The 18,595-nt window shown below is 52.4% G+C and overlaps 1 protein-coding gene across 1 annotated transcript in view; it reads left to right on the top strand.

The window, feature by feature from the left end:
- Positions 1 to 18,595, top strand: part of HFM1 (helicase for meiosis 1) — a 271,262-nt gene that overhangs the window by 236,289 nt on the left and 16,378 nt on the right. The window lies entirely within an intron of this gene.

The raw sequence follows: 18,595 nt of genomic DNA, 5'->3' as shown, positions 1-18,595 counted from the left end.
TCAAATACCACCAAAAGAAAGCTATGTTTGTGGGAAACAAAATGCTATAAATTTAATTTGCATACAGTGTTGCATGACCATGTAATTGCCAAGTAACCAGTCCCCTACCGCGCTATAGCCGAAGGACTGCTACAGCGCGGTTGTCTGGTTCTGGGACGACATCCATGGACGCCATTCCAGAACATGCCCCCTGCGCACCCCCAGCGGAGTGCACAGCTGATCATGCAATACTGTAAACGGCCAATCACGGTGGCCTTTTACCACGTGATCAGCTGTGTCCAATGACACAGCAGATCACCGTTGCCAGTTATCGGCTGCACTATCCTCACGTTGTCACAGCGTGAGGAAAGTACTGCCGATAACCGGCAATTGTCAGAGCTGTGATCGGCACTGATCATCAGGGCACTGATGATCGGTGCCCAGCAGTGCTGCCCACCTGTACCCATCAGTGCCACCCACTTGTGCCCTGCAGTGCCACCCACCTGTGCCCAGCAATGACACAAACCTGTGTCCATCAGTGCCACCCACCTATGCCTAGCAGTGCCACCCACCCATCAGTGCAGCATAATCAGTGCCAGCTCACCAGTGCCTCCTATCAATGCCCATCAGTGCTGCCTATCTGTGCCACCTCAACAGTGCTGCCTATCAGTGTAGCATCATCAACGCACATCAGTGAAGGAAAAAATTACCTGTTTGCAACATTTTATAATAGAAACAAAGAAAAACTTTTTTTCAAATTTTTTTGCTTTTTTTTGTTTATACCCTAAAAAATAAAACACCCAGCGGCGATTAAACACCACCAAAAGAAAGCTCTATTTGTGTGAAAAAAAATTATAAAAATTTCATACAGGTACAGGGTTGCATGACCAGGCAATTGTCATTCAAAGTGCAACAGTGCTGAAAGCTGAAAATGGGCCTGGGCAGGAAGGGGGTATAAGTGCCCGTTAGGCAAGTGGTTAAAGTAGGGTAGTGCTGAAAAGCAAAAAACTGCTTTGGTCATGAAGGGGGTAAAAGCTTCCTGAGGTCAAGTTGTAAAAGAAATCCTGGGTGTGGACTTGTTGGTTTAGAAACATTTTTGCAGGATATAAACTGGAGGCTAAAGATGCAAATTTTCCAATCAAGTTAAGTGTGAAAGCAAGCCAGTGTGTAATTTTTTTCTTTGAATGACAAAATCACCGGGGTCACTTTATTTTCAGTGAAGAGGCTCTATATAAATGCCCAAAGACTTTTTTTTTCTTTTTAAGCTAAAAAAACACTGGATAAAAAATGCGGGTAATAGCATTTTTAGTAGCATGTAGGAGCGGTAGCCTTTTATTAACATTTTTATAGTACATGTAGAAAAACAAAGCTAGAAAAAAGATGTTAGGAACGTTTTTGTAGCGTTTAGCAGCATTTAGGAGTGTTTCGTGTTTTTTTTCTGCTGAAAAAACGCTCTCAAATACTCTACAAAAACAAGCTTTTTCTGTTCCTAGACTGTCAGGGCAGGGCTGTGGAACGGACAGGTAGGCCTAGTGGCAGGGTAACGCACTGGCTGACGACAACCACCACCAACAGACCGAAGTCCCTCAGGGCGCGGAGTCTAAGTCCCAGGCTGCCCTTCACCAGGGCCCCTGATGGTGGGGATGGACTTGACGCAGCCAGGAACCAGGTCGCGGCCCCCGAGACACCCCGGCTGCGGTAATGGCCGCCGCCAATGGCGTGTAGCTGGTGAGAATGACAATAGCGTAGTCAGGCAAGCTGGGTCAACAACAACGGGACAAAACAGTACAGAACAGTAGACAGAGAATCACAGGTCACGGGCCGGGTTCAGCAACGGAAGGTCAGATCGAAGGAAAACACAGAGAATGGTCTAGTCACAAGCCGAGTCAAATACCAGAAGAGTCACGAGCATATACACAGAGCTGTAGCAAGACAAAGACACAAGACACAAGTGCAAAGAGCATGTGCGGATCACAGGTTTATATGTACTCAGCCACACCCCTCTGGGGGATGGACCTCAGAGACCTGAAGGCATAAAAGCTTCCCACCATGCTCAGCATAAATCCAAGATGGATGCCAGCACATGGAGTAAAATAACCTCTGGGAAAAGGTAGGACCTTGACAGTACCTCCTCCTCAAGGGCCCCTCCCCCTCCGCGGCTCAACGAAAGGTTTCTGAGGAAAGTGGGTATGAAAAGCGCGGAGGAGGGCAGGAGCATGGACATCCGCGGAAGGAACCCAGGAACGCTCCTCGGGACCATAACCGCGCCAATGAACCAGGAACTGTAATCGACCGCGCACCAATCGAGAGTCCAGGATCCGGCTCACCTCATACTCCTCATGACCGTCAACCCGAATGGGACGGGGCCGAGGCAGAGAGGTAGTGAAGCGATTGCAGATCAGAGGTTTCAACAGTGATACATGAAAGATATTGGAGATCCGCATCCCAGGTGGAAGGGCAAGGGCATAGGCCACCGGATTCACCTTGCGGAGAATGCGAAAAGGACCGACAAAACGGGGAGCTAGTTTGGGTGTGGGCACCCGAAGATTGAGGTTACGAGTAGACAACCACACCCGATCGCCGACCTGGTATGAAGGAGCGGGCAACCGTCTGTGATCAGCCTGGAACTTCTGACGCTGAGCCGAGTCCCTCAAAGCCCTCTGGATCTGCCCCCATGAAGAACACAGGGCAGCAAGATGGTTCTCCACAGCCGGAATGTCCTGTGGTGAGAACCTCTCAGGTAATACCGCGGGTTGGTACCCATAGTTGGCCATGAAGGGAGACATCCCGGAGGAGGAGTTGACCACTGAGTTCCTGGCAAACTCTGCCCAAGGCAGGAGATCGGCCCAATCGTCCTGATGGTCCGAGATATAACACCGAAGGAATTGTTCTAAGGCCTGATTGGAACGCTCCGCAGCCCCATTGGACTGCGGGTGGTAGGCTGAAGAAAAGGAGAGACTAATACCCAACTGGGAGCAGAAGGCGCGCCAGAATCTGGACACGAACTGACTCCTGCGGTCCGAGACAATCACCTTGGGCAACCCATGCAGGCGAAAAATCTCCCTGGAAAAGACCGTGGCCAGTTCTTGCGCTGTTGGTAATTTCCTGAGTGGAATACAATGGCACATTTTGGAAAAACGATCGACGACCATGAGAATGACCGTATGACCCCGAGACACAGGGAGGTCTACAATAAAGTCCATGCCCAGGTGTGACCAAGGACGCTCCCCATTGGGAATGGGTTGCAGAAGACCCATTGGAAGATGCCGTGGAGATTTATTCTGGGCACAGATCGAACATGCCGCTACATAAGAGGCGATGTCGGCACGGAGAGTTGGCCACCAGAACAACCGAGAGACGACCCAAGACAACTGGTTCCTCCCCGGATGCCCGGCAGTTTTGGAGTTATGGTAAGTACGCAGCAGACGGGTGCGCAACCCCTCGGGTACAAAACATCTACCCTCCGGTCTCTCGGGAGGAGCGTCAGTTTGAGCCGCCAAAATCTGCTCCCCAAGGGGAGAAGTCAGACTGGTGCGAATGGCAGCCAGGATCTGATCTGGAGGTATGACCGAGGCTGGCTCAGAGTCCTCCCTGGACAACTCAGAGTATTGCCGCGATAATGCATCAGCCCTGACATTCTTGGAACCAGGCAAATAGGAGACCACATAGTTGAACCGCGACAAAAACAAGGCCCATCTGGCCTGACGGGGTGTCAATCTTTTGGCCTCCGAAAGATAAGTCAGGTTCTTATGATCGGTAAGAATGAGGACCGGAGCCGCGGAGCCCTCGAGCAGGTGCCTCCATTCCTTGAGAGCCAGAATGATTGCCAACAACTCCCTATCTCCAATCTGGTAGTTGCACTCTGCAGAGGAAAGCTTCCTGGAGTAGAACCCACAGGGAAGTAGGGGTCCATCGGGCGACCGACGTTGAGACAGGAGAGCGCCTACTCCAGTCTCGGATGCATCGACCTCAAGGACGAAGGGCAATCCAGGATTGGGATGAGACAGTATCGGAGCCGAAGCGAAGGCGGATTTCAGAGCCTCGAAAGCTACGATGGCCTCGGATGACCACTCGTGAGGATTACTGCCCTTCTTGGTTAGGTCTGAGAGAGGCTTTGCCAGCGTGGAGAAGTTCCTGATGAACTTCCGATAGTAGTTGGCAAAACCCAAAAAACGCTGAATGGGCCAAAGACCATTGGGACGAGGCCACTGCAGAACCGCCGAAACCTTCTGAGGGTCCATGGAGAATCCCTCCGCAGATATGATGTAGCCTAAAAAGGCAACTTGGGATCGATGGAATTCACACTTCTCAAGTTTACAAAAAAGTTCGTTCTCACGTAATCGTTGCAGCACCTGCTTGACATCCTGGATATGGGACTCCATGGAGGCAGAGTAAACCAGGATGTCATCCAAGTAAACTACCACGCACTGCTGCAACAAGTCACGAAGGACATCATTTATGAATTCCTGAAAAACTGCGGGCGCGTTACACAACCCAAAGGGCATCACCAGGTATTCGTAGTGGCCGGTTCTGGTGTTAAACGCGGTCTTCCACTCATCCCCCTGTTTGATCCGTACGAGGTTGTACGCCGCCCTAAGGTCAAGTTTGGTAAAGACTGTTGCCCCCTTAAGGCGGTCGAACAACTCAGTAATCAAGGGAATCGGGTATGCATTCTTAGTGGTGATTTGATTGAGACCCCTATAATCAATGCAGGGCCTCAATTCACCACCCTTCTTCTTTACAAAGAAAAAGCCCGCTCCAGCTGGGGAAGTAGACTTACGAATGTGCCCCCGGGAAAGCGCATCCGTAACGTACTCCTCCATGGCCTTATTCTCCGCAACCGAGAGAGGATACACCCTGCCACGTGGAGGAGTGGCACCGGGTTGCAAGGATATGGCGCAGTCGTAAGGACGATGAGCAGGTAAGGCACCAGCGCGTACCTTATCAAACACGTCCTGGTACTCCCCATAATCAGTGGGCAACGCAGAGTCCGAGGAGGCACACAACACCTTAACCGGCCCACGGATGCACCCGGCCCCACACTGTGGAGACCACGAGAGAATCTCGGCAGTTTGCCAATTGAAGGTTGGATTGTGCATCTGGAGCCAGGGATACCCCAAAACCACCGAATAGTGCGGAGAAGAAATCACCTGGAAACAGGCCAACTCCCTGTGAACAGCCCCAATAGCTACTTCAACTGGCATAGTCTCATGGGTAACTTGCGGTGGTTGCAGGGGCCTGCCATCTATCGCCTCGAGAACCAATGGGGTAACTCAAGCCTGCAGGGGAATGGAGTGCTGGGCAGCAAACGAGCTGTCCATAAACAACCCGCCGGCCCCAGAATCTACCAACGCCTGGGCCGTCACCGAGCCCTCCGCCCAAGAGAGGACAACGGTGATCAGTGGCTTATCTCTGCGGAACGCCGGGGACGAGGAGACTCCACCCAAGATCTGTCCCCGACAGGATCTCAGGTGCGAGCGTTTCCCGGACGGACCGGACAGGACTGCCGAAAGTGCCCACCAAGACCACAGTACAGGCAGCGACCCTCCTGACGCCGAGCGGCCCGCTCTCTCTCGGAAAGGCGAGCAAACCCCAGCTGCATGGGCTCACCACCAGACAAGCTATCCCCAGGAGGCGTGGGAGGAGAGGGAGGAATGGGTGGGACAGAAAACGCAGGTGCCAGTCGATTGGAAGGCCTCCGCAGGCGTTCCTTGAGTGAAGGCCTCTCCCTGAGCCTGGTATCAATCAGGATCAGGAAGGAAATTAGTGCTTCCAGCTCCACAGGCAATTCCTTGGCTGCGATCTCGTCCTTCAATGCATCAGAAAGACCCTGAGAAAACGCAGCCACCAGAGCCTCATTGTTCCCACCCACCTCTGCTGCCAGGGTACGAAACTCTATGGCGTACTCGGCAACGGTCCGTGAACCCCGATGCATAGACATGAGCAGCTTGGCAGCCGAGGCGGAGCGAGCCGGTACGTCGAATACCCTACGGAAGGCATCGACAAAACCGTAAAACTCGTGAATCACTGGGTCATTCCTCTCCCATAAGGGATTCGCCCAGGCCAAGGCCTTGTCTGAGAGTAGCGATATTAGGAAACCCACCTTTGACCTCTCAGTCGGAAAAGCGTGGGGTATTAATTCGAAGTAAATCCCCACCTGGTTGAGGAAACCACGACACTGACTTGGCTCACCCCCAAAGCACTGTGGAAGAGGGGCTGAACCAGTCATACCTCTGGGCGCCGCGGGTACCGCAGCAGCCGCGGCGGTAGGCGCAACCAGCGGAACAGCAGCGGGAGCGACCACCGGAGTGACAACCGGCCTAATAACACCAGGAGTAAGGTGCGCGGTGCGTGCCAACAGAGTTTGCAACGCCTGAGCGAACTGATCCAACAGGATATCCTGTTGATCCAGTCTGGTGACCAACATTGGAAGTGAAGGCGTACCTGCACCGTCAGGATTCATGGTACTTGTGTAATGTCAGGGCAGGGCTGTGGAACGGACAGGTAGGCCTAGTGGCAGGGTAACGCACTGGCTGACGACAACCACCACCAACAGACCGAAGTCCCTCAGGGCGCGGAGTCTAAGTCCCAGGCTGCCCTTCACCAGGGCCCCTGATGGTGGGGATGGACTTGATGCAGCCAGGAACCAGGTCGCGGCCCCCGAGACACCCCGGCTGCGGTAATGGCCGCCGCCAATGGCGTGTAGCTGGTGAGAATGACAATAGCGTAGTCAGGCAAGCTGGGTCAACAACAACGGGACAAAACAGTACAGAACAGTAGACAGAGAATCACAGGTCACGGGCCGGGTTCAGCAACGGAAGGTCAGATCGAAGGAAAACACAGAGAATGGTCTAGTCACAAGCCGAGTCAAATACCAGAAGAGTCACGAGCATATACACAGAGCTGTAGCAAGACAAAGACACAAGACACAAGTGCAAAGAGCATGTGCGGATCACAGGCTTATATGTACTCAGTCACACCCCTCTGGGGGATGGACCTCAGAGACCTGAAGGCATAAAAGCTTCCCACCATGCTCAGCATAAATGCAAGATGGATGCCAGCACATGGAGTAACATAACCTCTGGGAAAAGGTAGGACCTTGACATAGACGTGAAGCTCAAAAAATGCTAATAATCTAAAGCAGTGTGTATGGATACATAGGATAACACTATTTAGCTTCTAGTTCTAGGAGCAGAAAAACACTAATAACAGCTTCTAGGAGCTTAAAAAAGCGTTAGTGTGCATGGAGCCTAAAACTGGTGAAAGTATCAAAGGTGTCTATCATATAGAGCAGGTTTAGAAGTGTGGCAAGTGAATCACTAAATGTAATATATGTAATCTGCATATAAAGACAAATTTATTTCCAAAATCTCTCGCCTAAGGCTTTCCATGTGAAAAGAAGTACATATCAGCTCTGCTAGCAATTCTAAAGCTAGGACAAAAAGAAGGGGCAAAATGGGAACCCCTGGCTATTTCCCATTTTTATACTAAAACTCTTTGTGACCTGTGAACTGATTTGAAATCCTACTGTAGGAGCAGTAAACAGAAGTTTAAATGAGTTGATGAAGCGAGGACCAAATCCAAACCTTTGAAGTATTATCCACAGAGCCATTTGACAGAGTTTAAGGCCTTATGTATTCAAAGACACTGCCAATCTACTACCTGCAATTTAATGTGGAAATTGTGGATCTGTAAAAAGACTCTGTTTGTTAATATTTGTACTGTACCTGTACTTGTACCTATTTATCTAGAGCCATTTCTCCTGTAGAGAATTCTAAAACACACAGATCAAAGGATTTTTATCAGCAACAGAAAGCAGGGGGCAGTGATCTGACGCCACACACACTGAAGAGCTAGAGCACAGAGTTCCCTGTAATCTGAAAGCTGAGTGGATGGAAGGGTCACACGCTGCTGTACACAGGCTCATAGAAAAACAAAAAGAGCTGTGGCTTTGAGTCACCTCCTGAGTGCTGTTGGGGGGGGGGGGGTGTCTCCTGAAAGGCTGTTGTGTCTGCTTAGACTTCTATCATTGATTCATGCTGATAGCAGAGAGGAGAGACCAGAGAGGAATAAGACTTGGATTGAGACTAGTACACACTCAAAAGGGATGTACTTTGTTTATTTTTCACGTCTGAGGTTTACAACCATAATGTGTGATACAGCCATTTATTCGAGGAACCAAAATCTTGCCAAAATGTTTACTTCCATGGCCTGACATAGTTTCCATAGGGGAGAAGGTATGTTCAATGTAGGAGCATAGTTCTGCAGTTCAGTGTCCATTTTCTTTCAGTAAAGAAGCTGTGTAAGGTCCTTCCTAATTGTAGTGATTGTAGGTGCAGAAGAAGATGTTCTCACCTTCAAAATGTTCTTGCGAGCTGCTAAAAGGCACAGATGCAGCCACTGGGGAATAGAGCCAGCATGTTCCCCCAGAGTCTGTGTGTCCAGGATCATTGTAGCTAAATAGTAATGAGTGGTGTCTTGGGAAGGAGTCACCCAGTGATGCTGTAAATGAAAGTAATGACTTGGTCCCAAAAGGTTGAGGTTGGGGAGCACAGCCAAAAACAATGAAACAGTGAAGGCTGGGGAGTCCCACATTGAGGACATGTCGCTGGGTGAGTACCGGTGTTCGAAGAGAGAAACGGGATAAACACCCTATGTATTAATTTGTACTGAGTCTCTCTCCATAGTTCTTTTGTTATACGCTTGCGAACTTTCAGATATCCCTTCAGAATCTTCTCTCCCAAATTGTCTTCCGGAAGATCTTTACCCCATTTCACAAAGAGTGTATTGGGCTTGGTGGCAGAAACTACTGATTGCAATGATTTAAAAGCTTCAGAGATAGAATGTGAATGTTTTTGTTAATAAGTGATCAATCGGAGAAAGGCAGAACCTCTTCAAAGTATCTGGACAGCAGGACTTAGTGTGGGAGAGCGTCTGATGGCAGTATAAAAGATGTGGAGGAAGATGGAACTCTGTGCTTAACTCGGAAAAGGATTTTAGTTTCAATGTATCTTGATGGAACAAGGAGAATGCTTTCACCAAGCCTTTTGTGCGCTTTGTATTCCATGCCCTGTGCAAACATTGGATTGCCATGAATATCCAGATGATGAAAATGTTTGGGGAAATATTTAGCTTCTTCCTGGTTCCCTTCCAGGCTATAAACAAATCTCGGATCAATATATTCTGTTGCATGGCTTTCTGAAGGGATTGTAATTTGCTTTTAATTTGATTGTAGTTTGCTGTGTAGAATACCAGACAGGTGGAATGAAATCACTAGGTTAGACTCCAGAATGAAGTTAGCATATGTTGAGGAATGTGAAATCCAATCCAAACCATATGTCACTAAACAAGCCAGATTATACAGCCTAATATTCAGTAGATTACCACCATCTCTCTCTTAAGAAGACTTAGTTTGGATAATGCAATACATGGCCTTTTCTTAGACCAGAGGAATGCAGTGATAGCTGAATGAAGCCTATGCACATCTAGATGTTTAAAGAGGAGAGGAACGGTTTGTAAAGGGTATAGAAGGCAAGGAAAACTCACCATTTTATCAAGGTGGCATCTTCCGAAGAGCAATAAGGGGAGAGTCAGACTTTAGTTCTGATAAAATTTTTGTAAGCAGTGGTGAAAAGTTGAGATGGTAAAGAGAGGATGGGTCCTTCCCTATTTTGATACCCAAATAAAGTATGTGACAGTGAGCCAGGGGGAAAGGGGACGATGCATCCCATTTTGATGCAATAGAATTTGTGAGGGGTAGAACTTTGCTTTTTTCATAGTTGACATGTAAACTGGAACAGAGACGGTGTTAGGAATGGACTTGCCAGTAGTGGTGGGACTCACCTGCCTTGTGGGCTGCAGTACCAGGGCTGGCCAGCGGGTGCTCCCAGCAATCAGAGACTCAACCCTGCAGTCAGCCAAACACTTGAAACTGCTTATGCAGGTGTATTTAAGTGATGGCCAGACCTGCAGTCTCGGCCTTGGTGTGTGTGTTTTTCCTGGGCCCTGTATCTTGTAATCCTGCATTCTTGTTCCTGTGTTCCTGCTAGTACGTTTCCTTGTTGCCAAACTCTGCCTGTTCTGATTACGCTGACCCTCTCCTGCTCTGACCCCGGCTCGTTCCTGACCATCCCTCTGCCTGACCCTCTGTACCACGCTGCCCGCTACCTGCTGAACCTGGCTTGTGACCCCGACCATTCTCCGCTTGCTCCCCCTGTACCTACCTGCCCGATTGTTATTGACCCGGCCTGTCTGACGACGCTTGCATTGTATGTACTGTTATCTGTGGGTGGTTGGTTTGGTTCGTTTGCACTGTGTTATGTTTTAATATTGCACTGCGTTTATGTTTGTATTGTTAGTCTTTAATAAATTATATTGTTTATAACATATCTGAAGTCTGCGTTTCCCTGCGTCAGTCACATACCTCTGGTCATACCCGGGAGCCCTGACATTACACCAAGGCCAATCCTGACCAGAAGTGGCTGCACAGGGAAGCCATCTTGGCTTGTTGCTGGGAAGGATGGATCTGGATGAGGTTGTGTATTTATCTCTGCTAGTGTTTGATGACAGAGAATATGCTTATCAGACTCTGAAGGAGTATCCCAGGGATGAACTGCTAGAATGTATACGGCTCGCTCATGTTCTAGTAGATCAGGGCACAGAATTCTCTGAGGTGCAGCCATTGATTCAGGTTTGTGCGGAGTTGGTTTCATCTGGTACCCTCGAATGCAGGGATGAATTTTTGCCACCATTTAGTGCCGACCAGGTAGAGTCCCTGGTATGGTTATTAGAGGATGATGTGGATTACTTTCTGGAGCGTTATTCTGCATGTTCACCACAGATACTAAGAGATTGTATAAACGCAGTGCAGTCATTGACCAGACAGGCTTTGTGTAAACTGAGCTTTGTTCAACCCATACTGCAGACATGGTCAGATTTGTTGCACCCAGCCTCAGTCAGCTTGCAAAAACCCAGTCCTGCTTCTAATCTATTTCCTCAAAGCTCTATTCCTGCATTCTCAACAGCTCCTCCTGCCCTGCTATCTACCGCATGTCAGTACCTTGTTCCCACTCGCTGCACCTATCCTGCCTTTAACCCTGTAAAGAAGTCCTCTGTAGCAACTGTTCACTCCCCTGTTCCATCCTCCAGCTCTTCTCTGTCTCCAGCTGCTCCATTCGTTTGCAGACCTGCGTTTACGTGCAGTGCTCCAGTAGTTAAAACCAGAAAAAAGCGAAAATTCTTTCCAACCAGTACCATCCTGCCAGTATCCAAATCGGTCAGCCTGCCGTCTGAGAACCGGCCTTCCGTGGTTCAGCCTGGTGCCTCGGCACCCGCACTTCAACCTGATGTCTGTACCCAGCCTGATGTCTGTACCCAGCCTGATGCCTCTACCCGGCCTGACGCCTCCATTCAGCCTGACGCCTCTACCCGGCCTGACGCCTCTACCCGGCCTGACGCCTCTACCCGGCCTGACGCCTCTATTCAGCCTGCTGCCTCTATTCAGCCTGCTGCCTCTATTCAGCCTGCTGCCTCCATTCAGCCTGGTGCCTCCATTCAGCCTGGTGCCTCTACCCAGCATGATGTTTCTACCCAGCCTGATGAACTGATCCAGCCTGATGATCCTATTAGGCCAGTTGACTCGATGCCCGCTGTTGATCCAGACGATCCGGTACTTGATGACCCGGTGCCCGCTGTCATACCTGGTGACCCGATGCCCGCTGTCGAGCCAGACGATCCAATGCCTGATGACCCAGTGCCCGCTGTCATGCCTGGTGACCCGATGCCCGCTGTCGAGCCAGACGATCCAGCGCCAGATGACCCGGTGCCTGCTGTCGAGCCAGACGATTCGGTACCTGATGACCCGGTGCCCGTTGTCGTGCCAATTGACTCAGAGCCCGCTGTCGTGCCTGGTGACTCAGTGCCCACTGCCTTGCCAGGTGACGCGGTGCCCGCTGGCGAGCCAAATGACCTGATGCCTGGTGACCCAGTGCCCGCTGTCATACCTGGTGACCCGATGCCCGCTGTCGAGCCAGACAATCCAATGCCTGGTGATCCGATGCCCGCTGTCGAGCCAGACGAGCCAGCGCCAGATGACCCCGTGCCTGCTGTCGAGCCAGACGATCCGGTACCTGATGACCCGGTGCCCGCTGTTGTGCCAATTGACTCAGAGCCCACTGTCGTGCCTGGTGACTTGGTGCCCACTGCCTTGCCAGATGACGCGGTGCCCGCTGTCGAGCCAAATGACCTGATGCCTGGTGACCCGATGCCCACTGTCCAGCCAGACGATCCAATGTCTGACCCAGTGCCCGTGGTCATGCCAGTTGACTCGGAGCCCACTGTCGTGCCTGGTGACTCGGTGCCTGTCACTCCGCCTGGGGGTCCGGCGCCCGCCGCTCCGCCTGGGGGCCCAAGACCTGTCACTCCGCCTGGGGGTCCGGCACCCGCCGCTCCGCCTGGGGGCCCGAGACCTGTCGCCCTGCCTGGGGGTCCGGCGCCCGCCGCTCCGCCTGGGGGCCCGAGACCTGTCGCTCCGCCTGGGGGTCTGGCGCTCGCTGCTCCGCCTGGGGGCCCGAGACCTGTCGCTCCGCCTGGGGGTCCGGCGCCCGCCGCTCCGCCCTGGGGTCCGGCGCCCGCCGCTCCGCCTGGGGGCCTGATGCCTGTCGCCCCGCCTAGGGGCCCGATGCCGGTCGCCCTGCCTAGGGGCCCGATGCCGGTCGCCCCGCCTGGGGGCCCGATGCCTGCTGCTCCGCCTGGTGGCCCAGTGCCTGCTGCACCACCTGGTGGCCCTGTGCCTGCTGCTCCACCTGGTGGCCCAGTGCCTGCTGCTCCGCCTGGTAGCCCGGTGCCTGCTGCTCCGCCTGGTGGCCCGGTGCCTGCTGCTCCGCATGGTGGCCCAGTGCCTGCTGCTTCGCCTGGTGATCCGATGTGCCTCTGCCCGGAGTCCAGCCCGATGTGCCTCTGCCCGGAGTCCAGCCCGATGTGCCTCTGCCCGGAGTCCAGCCCGATGTGCCTCTGCCCGGAGTCCAGCCCGATGTGCCTCTGCCCGGAGTCCAGCCCGATGTGCCTCTGCCCGGAGTCCAGCCCGATGTGCCTCTGCCCGGAGTCCAGCCCGATGTGCCTCTGCCCGGAGTCCAGCCCGATGTGCCTCTGCCCGGAGTCCAGCCCGATGTGCCTCTGCCCGGAGTCCAGCCCGATGTGCCTCTGCCCGGAGTCCAGCCCGATGTGCCTCTGCCCGGAGTCCAGCCCGATGTGCCTCTGCCCGGAGTCCAGCCCGATGTGCCTCTGCCCGGAGTCCAGCCCGATGTGCCTCTGCCCGGAGTCCAGCCCGATGTGCCTCTGCCCGGAGTCCAGCCCGATGTGCCTCTGCCCGGAGTCCAGCCCGATGTGCCTCTGCCCGGAGTCCAGCCCGATGTGCCTCTGCCCGGAGTCCAGCCCGATGTGCCTCTGCCCGGAGTCCAGCCCGATGTGCCTCTGCCCGGAGTCCAGCCCGATGTGCCTCTGCCCGGAGTCCAGCCCGATGTGCCTCTGCCCGGAGTCCAGCCCGATGTGCCTCTGCCCGGAGTCCAGCCCGATGTGCCTCTGCCCGGAGTCCAGCCCGATGTGCCTCTGCCCGGAGTCCAGCCCGATGTGCCTCTGCCCGGAGTCCAGCCCGATGTGCCTCTGCCCGGAGTCCAGCCCCATGTGCCTCTGCCCGGAGTCCAGCCCCATGTGCCTCTGCCCGGAGTCCAGCCCGATGTGCCCCTGCCCGGAGTCCAGCCCGATGTGCCCCTGCCCGGAGTCCAGCCCGATGTGCCCCTGCCCGGAGTCCAGCCCGATGTGCCCCTGCCCGGAGTCCAGCCCGATGTGCCCCTGCCCGGAGTCCAGCCCGATGTGCCCCTGCCCGGAGTCCAGCCCGATGTGCCCCTGCCCGGAGTCCAGCCCGATGTGCCCCTGCCCGGAGTCCAGCCCGATGTGCCCCTGCCCGGAGTCCAGCCCGATGTGCCCCTGCCCGGAGTCCAGCCCGATGTGCCCCTGCCCGGAGTCCAGCCCGATGTGCCCCTGCCCGGAGTCCAGCCCGATGTGCCCCTGCCCGGAGTCCAGCCCGATGTGCCCCTGCCCGGAGTCCAGCCCGATGTGCCCCTGCCCGGAGTCCAGCCCGATGTGCCCCTGCCCGGAGTCCAGCCCGATGTGCCCCTGCCCGGAGTCCAGCCCGATGTGCCCCTGCCCGGAGTCCAGCCCGATGTGCCCCTGCCCGGAGTCCAGCCCGATGTGCCCCTGCCCGGAGTCCAGCCCGATGTGCCGCTGCCCGGAGTCCAGCCCGATGTGCCGCTGCCCGGAGTCCAGCCCGATGTGCCGCTGCCCGGTGTGCCATTGCCCGGAGTCCTGCCCGTTGTGCCAGTCTTTGATATCCCGCCAGTTACCAGACCCGGGCGGTGGAACATTTTGCCCAGCTAGGACTGTTTGGAGCATCCTGAGGCCGCTCCTTGAGGGGGGGTACTGTTAGGAATGGACTTGCCAGTAGTGGTGGGACTCACCTGCCTTGTGGGCTGCAGTACCAGGGCTGGCCAGCGGGTGCTCCCAGCAATCAGAGACTAAACCCTGCAGTCAGCCAAACACCTGAAACTGCTTATGCAGGTGTATTTAAGTGATGGCCAGACCTGCAGTCTCGGCCTTGGTGTGTGTGTTTTTCCTGGGCCCTGTATCTTGTAATCCTGCATTCTTGTTCCTGTTCCTGTGTTCGTGCTAGTACGTTTCCTTGTTGCCAAACTCTTCCTGTTCTGATTACGCTGACCCTCTCCTGCTCTGACCCTGGCTCGTTCCTGACCATCCCTCTGCCTGACCCTCTGTACCACGCTGCCCGCTACCTGCTGAACCTGGCTTGTGACCCCGACCATTCTCCGCTTGCTCCTCCTGTACCTACCTGCCCGATTGTTATTGACCCGGCCTGCCTGACGACGCTTGCATTGTATGTACTGTTATCTGTGGGTGGTTGGTTTGGTTCGTTTGCACTGTGTTATGTTTTAATATTGCACTGCGTTTATGTTTGTATTGTTAGTCTTTAATAAATTATATTGTTTATAACATATCTGAAGTCTGCGTTTCCCTGCGTCAGTCACATACCTCTGGTCATACCCGGGAGCCCTGACAGACGGAATCTATCTAGGATACTTCGTAGAGCCTCTAAGTCAGAAAAGGGGTCTGACATAAAAGTTAGCATATCATCAGCAAATATCTCTATGCGTAATTCACTTGATCCTATATGTATGCCATGAACAGGGGCTGAAGATACTGTAAGAGGTATCTCGAAAGGGGCTCCAAAGCTAAATTAAACAGGAGGGGAGAAAGGGGGCATTATGTAGGGGAATGGTACCTGAAATGCATCCTGAGGCTATAATCCGTGCCGTCAGGTTAGAGTACATATTCCGCAGAAAATCTACAATGTGTCTTGTAAAGACAAAATTTAAACATTACCAGGAAGAGCCAGTTGAGATTGATATTGTCAAAGGCCTTTTCTGCATCAAGTGTGATGATGTTTGTATAAACATTTTCATTATCTGGATATTCATGGCAATCCAATGTTTGCACAAGGCATGGAATACAAAGCGCACAAAAGGCTTGGTGAAAGCATTCTCCTTGTTCCATCAAGATACATTGAAACTAAAATCCTTTTCCGAGTTAAGCACAGAGTTCCATCTTCCTCCTACACATCTTCTATACTGCCATCAGACACTCTCCCACATTAAGTCCTGCTGTCCACATCACCTGCTGGGGCAGGTATCTTCTTTGTAGAAACGAGAGACCTTACTCTTTGCCCCTGTGTGGACTTTAGAGAATTAAATCAGAGTTCCACGCAAAAGTGGAAGCTTCTCTTATTTTCCTCCTGCCCCCCCCCCCTCCACTGCCTTATTTGGCACTTTTTGTTTTTGACAGGTACCCACTCCCACCTCCAGCTCATTTCTCTGCAGCAAAGTGACCCAGAAGTGAGCCCCCCTCCTTCCTCCCACATTCTCCTAGGAACCTTCAGAGGTCCCAGAAGACTGCCATACCAATGAGAATGTACAGCGCAACTCGGGCATTTGCAGTGGGCACCTGGCTGTGAAGCCGCAAGCTGTCACAGCCTGGTGCCCACAGTTGTGATGCCAGCGCCGGGGAGAGAAGAGGCAGAGAAGGGATGGTGTGAGTGAGCACATCGCTGGACTCTGAGACAGGCGAGTGTGTGTTTATTAAATGTCAGCATCTACAGTTTTTGTAGCTGCTGACTTTTAATAAACACAGAACCGACTGCAACTCCGCTTTAAATAAAATTACGGTGAAAAACAGGTATCCCCTTCCTCTGGTCCCTGAACTTTTTCAGAGGTTTGGGAAGCCAAAGCATTTACCAAACTTGATCTGCATGGGGCCTACAATCTTGTACATATAAGAGAGGGAGATGAATGGAAAACAGCATTCAGAACATAGTTTGGGCATTTTGAATACCTTGTTATGCCATTTGGTCTATGCAATGCACCAACAACATTTTGAACACTTTGTGAATGACATAGTTCGAGACTTTCTGGATCTTTTTATGATTGCCTATCTGGATGACATCCTGATCTTTTCCTTTCTCTAAAACTGCAGTTAATTCATATTGTCAATGTGCTGGGCTGGCTAAGAGAATATAGACTTTATGCCAAAGCAGAGAAATGCGAATTTGAAGTACAGGAAATCTTCTTCCTTGGCTTCATCATTTCAACAGAGGGGATTTCTATGGATCCTCATGTTAATGAACTTTTGAATGGGTCTGTTCCAGCAGATAAGAAGAGGGTGCAAATATTTGTGGGTTTTGCTATTTTCTATAGGAAATTCATTAAGGGATTTTCTTCTATTCTCTGTCCCATCACATTACTCACAAAGTCACATACCCGATTTCAATGGATTGTTGAAGCACAAAAGTCTTTTGATAGGCTGAAGCTCCTTTTCACCTCTGCCTCAATCTTGCAACACCCAGATCCAGCATTACCATATATCCTGGAGGTTGATGCTTTGGAGAATGCAGTAGGAGCCATCTTGTCACAGAGATCAGGAACAAAATCATTAGTGCTTCTTGTAGCCTTTTTCCTCAAGGAAATTAAACCCAGCTGAAAGAAACTGTGATGTTGGAGATCGCGAGCTTCTGGCCATTAAATCGGCTCTGGTAGAATGGCGGTATTTGTTGGAAGGTGCAACTCTTCCTATTTTGATCTTTACAGATCATAAGTAGAGATGAGCGAATTATTCAAAAATTCGGTTCGGCTGATTCGCCGAATTCGCCGAATAAATTTGCTTCGAGCCGAATATATTCGCTGCGAATTTAACTTATAAAAAGGGTGTTTCTAGGCTTCAGAGAGCCTTTATATTAGTGCAGAACACTGTACCTTTAATTTAAATGCCCTTGGAGTCTGCTGGGGAAGAGAAATAATACTGTCAGTCAGTATGACATGCAGATGAGTGCCGTCGATCTTAGAATCACCACACACTTCACTCATTTGGGCAGTCACGGGGCCAAAACCAGAGTGTGGAGCCACAGTGTGGCGGTGGAGGCAGCAGCAATGGGAGGCCATACAGCACCCTATGACGAAATGGAACCCACCAGCAGTGTGAGGAGACCTGAAAGTGGCACATGGCAGAGTGTGGCGATGGAGACAGCAGCAATGGGAGGCCGTACAGGGACCCATGACACACTCTGGACCTGGCAGCAGCATGAGGAGGCGGTACAGGGGCCCATGACAGATTACGGGCCTGGCAGCAGCATGAGGAGTCGGTACGCGGGCCCATGGCAGATTACGGGCCTGGCAGCAGCATGAGGAGGCGGTACAGGGGCCCATGGCAGAGTGGCGGAGCGTAAGCAGCTAAAATTGCGGTGTAGGCAGCATTATTCTGAAGCCATACACAGGCCTAGGTTAAAAAGCGGAAGCCGTCAGCAGCGTGAGCAGACGACAGAGACACATTACGCAGGGTGGCGGTGGATGCAGCAGTATTCGGAAGCCAAACACAGGCCTCGGTTAAAAAGCGGAAGCCGTCAGCAGCGTGAGCAGACGACAGAGGCACATGGCGCAGGGTGGCGGTGGAGGCAGCAGCAATGGAAGGCCATACAGCACCCTATCACAAAATGGAACCCACCAACAGTGTAAGGAGACCTGAAAGCGGCACATGGCAGAGTCTGGCGATGAAGTCAGCAGCAATGGGAGGCCGTACAGGGACCTATGACACACTCTGGACCTGGCAGCAGCAAGAGGAGGCGGTACAGGGGCCCATGGCAGAGTGGCGAAGCGTAAGCAGCTTAAATTGAAGGCCATACAGAGGCCTATGTTAAAAATTCCCCCCAGCAGCAGTGTGGGGAGACGACTATCAAGAGTCCAATGGCTGAGTGGCGATCCGGGAAGTCAGCGTTGTGATTGCAGATGCAATGCAGAAATTCTACGAAGTAATGCTGTGGGTGCGAAGAAGATCATATACCGTCGTACTTCCATCCATAAGACGGAACAACCTGCGAACCGGGAGCTTTATTGCCCTGACCCGCTGAGCAGCTTCTGGGATACCCAAGAGGCCCATGGCAGAGTGGCGGAGCGTAAGCAGCTTCAATTAAAGGCCATACAGAGGCCTATGTTAAAAAGTCCCC

This window comes from Staurois parvus, unplaced genomic scaffold (genome assembly GCF_062004578.1).
Source record: "Staurois parvus isolate SC_StPar_1 unplaced genomic scaffold, SC_StPar_1.0 ptg000066l, whole genome shotgun sequence".
Lineage (NCBI taxonomy): Eukaryota > Metazoa > Chordata > Amphibia > Anura > Ranidae > Staurois > Staurois parvus.
This window is presented reverse-complemented; position numbering and strand designations above follow the sequence as displayed.